The following is an 11018-nucleotide window of genomic DNA, read 5'->3' on the forward strand; positions in this document are numbered from 1 at the left end:
TGAATAAAAGCTATTTCACCTTTAGTGTTCATAAAATAACTCACTTGTAGATAGTCGTTTATTGCATTTATATGTTTTTTAAAATAAAAATGATGTGTCTGGTTGCAGTTTTTCTAAGTGGAAGCGAAGTGGCAGCCTGGTTAAAACCATTTCAAATGGGATTAATGTTTAAAGCTTGTGAGGCTTCTGTGCACAGTGCATGGCCCTCAGATAAATACTGATTAAATGTCTTAATCTTTATAAACCTAATTTCCAGAAATGTTGAACACAGTTCTGATAAGCAAAAAAGCTTAAAGGTAAAATGTTAATTAACTTACCTTTATTTAAGAGACACAGTTGAGGAAGTGTTTTTCAGAGTTTCAATGACTGACTAAATTGTGTTTATAAAATATATGCAAATCTATCATGTAATATTAACACACTGTCCAAAGGTGGGGACCACAAAAAATTAAAAGAATGAGAAGAAAAAGGAACCCATATTAAAGTATCATTGTTCTTTAACATTTTACAATCAGAAGATTAACCAGTGGCAAGTAAGGGTGTCAGCGTTGGTTATAAAAGGAGCATCCATCAAAGATTTGGTCTTTTCAATCAAGAATGGGTTATGAATTTAGAATTTTGTCCTAAAACTCCATTTAAGGTTCATGATCACACAGACAGAATATTTCTAAATGCAAATTTGCAACAAATTGGGCACATTGAGGGTTCATAATCATCCATGGCATTGATGACTTGCTTACTGTATGTATTATGTATTGATGCAGTGACATATGACCTAATTATGCAGGACTTAAAACAGTTTTTCTTCTCAGATGAGTATGTGTGCTTGATTCCCTTGCCTCCAGGTCAGATCTGAGTCCTACTGAAACATATGTGGAGTGCCACCAAGAGGGGACTCAATAATGGTAACAACAGTTGATAGCTGATATCTTACATTCAGAAAAGATAAGCACATAATCTTATGAAAAACTACAACAATTACACTCACAGGTTACCAAATTATTAAAAGGTTTATATGACAGGAATACTGATGTCACACAATCCTAAAAAATCCCTCTGTACACTTTATAGTGTGCTGATGACATTAATTATGGACTGGTAAAACAATAAAGCTACAAGAAAACTGGTCGGTCTAGACACTGAAAATAATTTCCTTCATACTTGTGTTTGCTTAATAATAAAAGTTCAAAAAGCAAATGGAAGATTTTGTAAATGCCGTTAGACTGTAAACAGTTGTAAAGTCCAAGTTTGCATCAGATCTGAAGCATGTCGCTGTGGCAGCTAGTGTGGATTGTTTCAGACTGTCAGGCCCTCAAACTGTGGTCACAACAGAAACTAAACCAACTTGGTTAGGAAACAATTTCTCAACAACAGATATTTACCTTGCCTTCTTCATCCAGTCTGGACATCCACCCCTTCAAGTAAAACCATCTGCATGTAAAGAATTAAAAGCAAGTGTGTTAAAAGCATTCAGCTGTGGTTTGCTTTCACATTTGAGTGTGAAACCAGAGGAAGCGGAAACTGTCAGTCGCAGACACAAACGTCTCCTTTAAGATAACTGCATAACTCTGACGCGTGCACTGAGACATGGGCTACAGAGTGAAATATGAAAAATGGGAAACATCTTGCAGAATGGGAACACAAAACAGGAAGATGTGTCGTTTCTAACAGTTATCAACACTTTATATATGAGGAGAAACAGGAACTGGTGCTTAAACATGTGCAGAATCACTTGAAAGCATGTGAACACAACAGGAAATACTCACCAAGCACCAAGTGTCCAACATTAGCATGCAGCAGAGAGAGAAAATAAAAAGTTGATCTCAGTAAAAAAGTTAAAAGTTCTCAGTAGAGAAAAAGCAGAATTTAATTTTGTTTTGTGGTCATCCATCACTTTACAATGAATAAGCAGTTTTTTAGCACGGACTCTGCAAGATACTTTTGCAAAACTTCCCTTGAGCCTATTAATAAACCTGATAAATCATATGAACACGCTGCCCTACAACACATAGTGCTAACTAATAGCTTTTTGCCTGCAAGCATTTCCAGAGCGAGTGCAGAAAAGGCAGAAGAGACGGCATAAACATCTAGCTGCATCACAGTGAATCCATAAATGACCCATTTTCTTTAAAACCTTCATGTGATTTACTCCTGAGAATGTGCTCACCTGTGTCTGTGGAAGCTCAGCAGGAGCTCGTTCCTTCTCCCTCTTAGATCTGTGTTTGCCGCTTTGCTCCCCTGAAGACTTTTAAATAAATAAACACCCTTTTGATGACTGTTTCAGTAAACTTTAGTTACATTTGCATCCGTTGCATCATACCTGTGTATGAAGAGAGGCTGCTGACTGTCTCCGAGATGATCGCTCGGTGTCAGAGTCCCGACATTTTTCTCGTCTGTCTCTCCCCCTCTCTCTGACCCTTCCCCTGTCCTCTTCAAGCCTCGAACCATAAGCTCCTGTTTCATCTTGATACCTTCAGAGACAGATGTGTAAATGACACTTAAAACACACTGTAGTTTATGTCATTTTGTATTTTCTTGTAGAACTCTCATCCAATCGTGCAAAAACTAAGCTCGTGTCTTTTCTTTTGCTACAACGTGAGGCGATTTACTCGTGGTCAGATCACCTGACCTGCTTGGCTTTTCTGTCTTTTGTACTAACGGTTTTGCGACCTTGGTTGCCCAAAGAGAGCAGCGAGTTAGCAAAGTTTTGACTGTACAGAACCTGTGTGATTGTTAGATTTAAGGTGATGTCTACATAGTGAAGATTTGAGGTGTATCTTTGCAATGTTTATATGTTTTGCTGTCATAAACTTTTGAAAGCATGTGAAGCAATGAGGGTCATTAAAATCTGAAATACAACAATATTTCAAAACATACAGTACATCCTTATGGTCTCCATCCATGTACTGTGTGGTTTAGTGAGGTCAGTGAGCTTTTGGAGCTACATTTGAGGAGTAGTTAGTGTTTATCCTAGTAATCTTAATTCTCCTGCTCTTTTTCTCTAATGTAACATGTGTGTTAAACACCACAGTGAGGTGATTCCCAATGAAAAGAAAAGAAGTAATCCTACATCATCTCAACTTTGGCTCGATAAAAAGGACAGGAAAGGACACTGAATGCATCATTTGTGGCGAGAAGTGAGTAAAAATGAGCTTTACAAACAGCTTAGTTTGAAGTGCAAGCCCCTAACTGTTTTTCCTAAACACCCCTGGTTTCCCTTAACCTCTCCACCCACTTGACATGCACACAATAACGTGCACATCTCATATTTGTGCTTGATTCTCCAGGGAAAACTCGCCTCTTTCAGTAAATTTACTGTTTTGGTATGAGACATTTACACTTAAACTTTTTTCACTTAAATCCCCAGCTTTCCCCTCATTGGCCTTGCTGTTCTGTTTATAAGATCTGTCACGCTCTAGGAGGGACGCCGTCATTGCTATAGCAACGTCCCTCATTTAGCAACTGCCAGAGAAAAAACGTTGTGGAAAGTTTAGAGGCTAGTTAGCATTAGCAGCTTCCACCAACTAAAAAAGCCTGGAGTCATTTATGCACAATCAATACTTTTTTTTTTTTTTTTATCTTTCTTTATTATAAAATTACCACATTATTTATTGAGTAAAAAGCATTTTTCTTAACAAGATCAAAATAAAATCAGGTATTATTTCCCTAATAAAAGCCTGAAGACAAATATGGTTTAAGCATAGACTGGAGTCAGGTGGGGAGTTGCAAGAAACGGGGTCCTTATAGAAAATGGAGCCTTTTCTGGCTCCTTGCTGTCAATCACCTGAATACTAATCATCCACACCTGCAGCCTTTTAAGCACCAGCCTCACATTCACTCGTTAGACCTCGTTCATGGACAGATGGACTTCCGTTCCTCCTTTCTGTGGCTCTGACTCCTGCTTTCCCTCCAGATTCCAGCATTAGTTTTTGTTTAGTAAGACTATTGCCTGCTATCCTATCCCAAATTAAAGTCCTGACCTCTCTGAGGTCCTTTATAACAACATGTAAAGAACTCCAAATTCTCATTCCACCAACCTGTACGTCCTGGCTTTCTGGTTCCTGCATGGACTTGGGCTTTGGTTTCGCCATCTCCGCTCTGGAAGTTCCTCTTCTGACTCCACCTGAATCTTCGGTATGTCAGCCAGAACTATGTAGTCCTCTATGGTCATCCCCAGCTTGGATTAAAAAAGAAATAAAGACTACATTGTGAGTTGTCTAACACAACAAATTTTACTTATTTGACCTACATTACAGAGCAGCGTCTTCAGTGAAACACTTTTAAAATGCATTGGTATTGTTTTTATAACAAGTACAGCCATAAACCAGCACAGCAGCCTCCAGGGAGGAAGAGGATATGGAGCACCAGAAACACATCTTGGCAAGAAAATTACATTAGATGTGCACATACAGTGTTAGATTAAGCAAAAACTCAAAACAGATTTAAAAAAAAAAAAAAAAATTCACGTTTATTTAAATTAAATAAATCCATCACTTTCTTCTGAGGCATAATTTTTGACGTCCATTTTATCCAGTTTTAAGTAAAGCACATTTACTAAAGTGCCTGGTAATGTACTTGTAGCTGTAAAAAAAATGAAAAAAAAAAACAAATGAAAAATCAAACTAATTTAATTTATGCTTTACCAGATACACCTCTCTGTTCACATAAGCAAAACATTTGCTTTAATTTAATCATTAATGCTGTCAGTAAATGCAAACACATACATGAAAGTATTTTAATGTCAAATGTGAGTTCACCCTGAGTGACGTCTCAAGTTTGGACAGAACTGGGTCATACAAAATGACAGTAATCCCAGTAGAAGCAAAATTACAAAAAAAAAACAAAAAAACAACAAAAATGCTGAAAATTTGGTACAAACCTCAATGATTGTTGCAATAAGTCTGATATTGTACTGCCAGACCAAAAAGCAAAATCTTAATTTACTGTTAGTGAAGGTGCTTCTATAAGCTACCAAGTCATAGAAGAAGTTTAATAAAAGTTCATTCTACAGATGATAATAATAATAATAATAATAATAATAATAATAATAATAATAATAATTAATAATCGAAACATTCTAGCACTGTCCAGAGTCAACAAGTTACACACGAGTCACTCACCTCCTCCAGTTCTGCAGCGGTTTTTTTGGGTTCAGAGATCAACAAGGCCTCCATGCCTCGCCTCATGTTGCTTCTGCTTCTTTCCCCGCTGACGTTCTGACCCCCCTCATCGGCCTTATCAGTTTCTGTGACAGCAACGGGCGACAGAAATTCACCAAGTGCTTGAGGATCTGCAGCCTGCCTAGAGAAAGATGAGCCATGTGATGGTGGAAGGCTGAGTACAGAGTGTGAAGACCCCTGCCAGGAGCCTTGGGAGCGACTGAGTCTGCTGTCCCTAGAGTCTGGCTCTCTTTGTGAGGCTCGGCTGCGAGGACTGTAGCTGTACCTGGATGGCGATACTTCACGGCTGTTGAGAGTTTGAGTGTTGGCCAAACTGCTGGTAGCTGTTCTGATTCGAGGGGATGCCTGATATCCTTCATATGAGTTCTGCTGGACAGCTGAGGAGCCACGGCGGGAGATTGACTCCAGATTTTTGTACAGCTTCTCAGAGTCCAAACTGTGCTTGTTTGAAGCTTGGGATGGACTTCTCGACTCTTGGCTGCAACGCTTTTGAGCTTCATACTCCGCACTCTGTGAAAGCAAAGAGTCTGTGCGTCTGTGAGAATTGGAGGTTCTAGTGGGTGATGCTGTTCTTGAGGCTGTGGACCCCCTCCTGCGGTTTGGACTGGACCTGCCTGAAGCATGGCACGAAGCGCCGCGTGATAGATGCTGAGAGGAGCCATGGGATGAAGGTTGAGCCCTACCCTGACTCCTGCTGAGGGAGCTCCCTCTCCTTGGCTCTACAGAGGATTCAGTCAGCTTGTAGCGCTCTGGACTCACAGAACCGTGGCGTGTTGGAGAATTTCTTTGTGAGTCAGTACCTCGTCTAAAGTTGGAGTGGTACGTGTATCTCTGTGGGGATTCACTTCTCCAAGTTTCCTGCATATACGTCTCGGGAGTTCTTCTCTGAGAGGGCAGTCCGAGGTTGACGTTCCTGTAGGGCACGCAGGCTTTGGGCTCAGGAACATAGTTGCTTGGGAGGGGACGGCCCCTCTCATAGAAATGATATTTACGTTTGTTGACCTCCTCCATCTGCTGTGCACCATCACCTCTTCTGTCAGGGGAGAAGTAGCCACTCTCCTTTTCCCTTTCTCCTCTGGATTCTGAAAATCATACAAGCCTGTGATCATTGTCTTATTACATAGCCTGTAAAAGTGCATGAGCAGAAATATTACAGACGACAATGTTGCTTAATTGTGACGAAAGTCAAGATTAAGATGTCACAGAGTTGAGGATGCAGTATGCAAGTGACCTGAAGCCCGGCGGGACCTGTCTCTGCTCCTTCTGTCACCCATCCAAGAGCTTTCAATTCCTCTGGGGGGAGACGGATCAAGTCGAGTCATTTCCCTCTCAGCAGCACAGAGCCTCTCTGTGCTGGGGGATCTGCTCCTTTCTGAACTGTCTTGCTGATTTGAAGAGCTGGACAAAACAAAAGACAGTCAGTGGCTTTAAATACTAAACTGTGTATAAAGAGCTTAATCCAAAAGTATCAATTCAGGAGAAAGTTTCCAAGTGTTTTTCAGCTAAAAGTTGTTTGTTTTGGTAAGAGTTTTCCATAAATTGCAATGTATTTTCTATTTCTGTTTTCTATAATCCTTTCCTATAAACATTTGACATGCGGGGTACTGTTGACTGCCCGACTGTGTGTGCTGATTATTTAAAATATAAATATTAAGGCGGTAAATGCACATACACAACAAATATTATAATAGAAAACAATAGTGGGAGAGCCATTATTCTAAGAATATCTGACTGAACTTTATCCAACAGCATTGTGAAACAATAATTCAGAAGTATGTTATTAAATATTCCTGGTGCTGCAGAAACTTATTTATTTTATGTAGACCACTTAATGATGTAGGTTTAGTGTTCATTGTCCTTGTACACCATTCCTAAGGGACCATCTAATCATTCATCACTTGGTTAAAATATCTGAGACATGAAATATGTTGCTTAGCGTAACAGAGCTTATTTAGTATTTAAGCAGTAGGCTACTAATGTGTCTGTGGAAGCGTGCGGGCAAGGTTAACTAGTCAACATGTCCATGGTATGTTTCTAAGCACCAAAGTACAAATCTTCTTTTGTTATTTTATACATTATGAACATGTGAGCACTGAAATGAATTTAAATGACATCAAGAAGTAAAATGGCTGGGTTTTCCCTCACTTTTTCAATATTTATATCAGCAAGATGCACTACTTAAGCTAGCTAGCTAACTTGCTAGCACGGGGGCCAACTGTTTAACTTACCTGTGAATACTTCTTTCTTATAATGCAACTCAGATCATAAACTGTAGCATTAAAAGACAATTATGCCTTTCTTACATTATTGTTTCTTACATTGGGAAAAGAGGTGTTTATTCAAGACTTTATGCTAATAAGCACGTATGCTAAGAAGCCAGTTAGCATACACACTGTTCACAGCGGGGCATGGCCTCTGCCCCAAAGTCCATAGAATAGAAACTCCATGTTATAAATGGATTTTAAACTGTACATTCTGTACAACAATTTTATTAGTTGTTAGTGGTTTTGTAGAGATGGTTTTACGGTCTGTTAACTGTTAGTAGTTATATAATTAGGCTAATGTCTTCAAGCAGCTTGTTCAGATAAAGGTCAGCTATTCGTAAAAAAGTGGTTTCTAAAATCAGGCTAAGGGATACTGTCACCTGGATTGTATGTCACTGTCACAGTTCTCAAGTTCCCACTCGGGACTCAGGCTTCGCCCCAGACTCCACTCGTAAGTCCAACCAATGCTGACGTTATCACTACTGGCACTTGTGGTCACCTCAGACGGGGCAAGATGAACATCATCATCTTCTGCATCCTGGGTTGTGGAGGACAAACGTTTATTTTCAAGCATTTGGATAATTCAAGAAGAGGCAATATGAATCAAACAATGACCAAATAAATACTACTATTCTAAGTTAAATGACTCTCTTTTGCAAATCATTTCTCACCTGAATGCTCCAGTAAAACAGATACATTATTACCTTAAAAGAGCAGCTTGATTTCAAATTTATCACAATTTATGATGATGCATGAACATAGCCACTCACACTACATTGCCAACCTTTTAGAAATAGTATTTTTTCCGTTGCTTTGTGTCGTCTTTTCAATTAATTGGTAAAAGCCAACAATTCACAGCAACAAAAACACACAAGTCTATAGGAAATGTATAATTCAAGCCTTTATCTTATAACAAATTCACTTACTGTGACTTCTTCTAAAGCCAAATCTGCTGTCAAGGCTGTGCAGCTATCCTACTGTTCAGTCCAGCAAAACCAACACATCTCGGCAGCACAGGACGTAACTCAAGCTAGTCTCTGCTCGTGCTCATCATTATTTCATTGCTCTAGTACTTTTGCCTTACCAGAACCGCCCACTTAGAGACTTTATCTTGATACCTATTTCAGTCCTACCTTAACCTTTCAAGTAGTTCTTTAGACGAAGTTTCAGTTGCTTGAATCAAAATTTAATTGACGAAAGGGTTGCATTTTGTTTTTGATCAAAATTAAGTTTAACTTCCTTTCATAACTGTGTCTAATTCTAAGATTCTCATTGATCTGTACAGTATAGTGTATTTTAACTTGAGTGGCCCAGTGCTGCTCAAGGATATGCGTTTGTATCACATAGGCATTAGATTGCAATTCCCAGAGGACTGCCTCAAGCTTTTATTTATTAATGATACAGAATCAAATGCCACATTGTGTTATCTATTTCCCTCCTCCACAGTAGTTTTACTCAGAGACTGTTATAGGTTGACATCGTCACCTTTCTATCCAACCAGTTGAACAACTTATAACCACACTTTTGTGACACACTGATATCTAGTCAGTAAACAGCTCTTTACACTGTTCCTCATTATTTCAAATGCTTTTAACTTTTATATGTGGTTACCTGCATTTATCATACCAACTTTCAAAAGTCAAAATAAATAAACTTTATTCCTGACTAAACAAACAAATAGAAATACTGATGTGTCTACATACCTACGTAACCAAGCAAGGTCATTTACTTTTTTTAAGAGATGCTTTCTTTATCCACTGAGAAACCATCAGCAAAACAATAATTAGCATCAGCTTCCACCAGTTAGCTAAATCATATTGATAGATCTTTGAGTTAACACGGTAGTGATGTAAAACTTATTAAGTATTAAAGTATTATTTTTCTTCTCTTAAACTGCTGGGATTCTAAAAGAAGCTTTTAGTGCATAGTATTGTTTTCATTTAAAGGAAAACACCCAGTTAGCATTAAATGAACCCCTAGTTGCATTTCTATGACCCCTAGAATTGTAAAAATAAATAAATAAAAAAATAAAAAAATTAAATTTCACAATAAAAACAACAGTAATGGAAACACCTACATTTAAAAACAGTTACAAAGTTTAGAAGTTTACATATAGAGGTATATCACAAAAGTGAAATTGAGCATGAGGGGGTCATGTGATCAGTTCATTTCAGGGAAAGATGGCACGAAACAACAGTAAAATGCAGCTTTCTAAAAAATTAGAAAGGAAAATAAAGATGAAAACTGAATAGCAGTTGCAAATCCTCCGCAGCAAGTAAAAAACCCAGAAGCACTGCTACGTGGATGCCGCAATTCTTATTAAATCTCATTAACAGGACAAAATTTTATGAGAATAGTGGCGTATGGATTAAATCCCATTCAAAACATCTGCAAATTTGAGTTTTAGTTTGTCAAAATTTTGGAAATATCTCTTTAATTTGCTAAACACTTGAATGGAAATGCAGCTAATGATTAGCATCAGTGATCCAAAGGTCTCATCAGGATAATCCACTGAACTGGGTATGATTGGGAACTCAGTTCAGTTGGGGGGGACAAAAGCCTTTGCCAGCACACTGCCCCGCTGGAACGAAGCAGACATTTTAAATAACATATTCCACTTCCCTTCAGAGGCAGCACTGACTCAAAATACAAAGAGAAGACACAACAAACAGAAAAACATAGAGCTGCATCAGATCCTAGTGATCTTGGGTTGATCATATTGCTAGCAGAACTTTTGCCCAGCTCCTCCATGTCTGACCATAAACAGGTTGTTACACATGCTTTTATTTTGGTTTTGTTTGAGGTTGTGCACTAAACTCAAAGTGTACTTTGCATTGCGAGTTTGCATTCTGCTACCTGCATTTGGTCTGCTTGAAAAGGCCTGAAATTTGCTGTTGTCAGCGCACTTTACTCTGAATTAAAGCTTATTTGCACAACACCTCAAACAAAGTAGACTCTCAAAGAAACGGAGTAGTTAGACCTAATTTTTCCCCTCTCCCCTTTTAGTTTAGCTGCATTTGTTAACATTTCTTGTACTTGCTTCTAATGTTCATGCATGGCTGCATAAAGAACTCTAAAGGTGTTCATATGGTGCACTGATAGTATAAAATAACCTAGTGATCCCAAAATATCTGGAATATTTTTGGTGGACTTGGAGAGAGATAATGGGTAGGTCTATCTAACATATCATTTTCAGAATAACATCAGAATTTAGTAAATGAACATGGTGGTATCCTGACCTGACGTTTTTCTTTTTTGTTGCGTAACTCCCTGCTGGTCATTAGAAACTAATATAACCCGAAGACAGTTGAAGATTGGCTTCATATTTCGGACCTCAAGGCCATTTGTTTTTTAAAAACACTGTACTTCAGTATGAGGCTGGAGCTCAGCTAATTACATATTGTCTATCTGTGAGATGCTCCCACAAGTTAAGTGTACCTTTTTTCCCACATTTTATTTATCTATTGAGTTCATTTAATCATCTTCATTTACAAAAAAGTCTCAGATTTTTTAAAGAACTATGAAATGATCGACGCACATACCCACTCATGTAGATCTCCCAGTTGTTCTGCTT

The sequence above is a fragment of the Telmatherina bonti genome (genome assembly GCF_933228915.1).
Source record: "Telmatherina bonti genome assembly, chromosome: 3".
NCBI lineage: Eukaryota > Metazoa > Chordata > Actinopteri > Atheriniformes > Telmatherinidae > Telmatherina > Telmatherina bonti.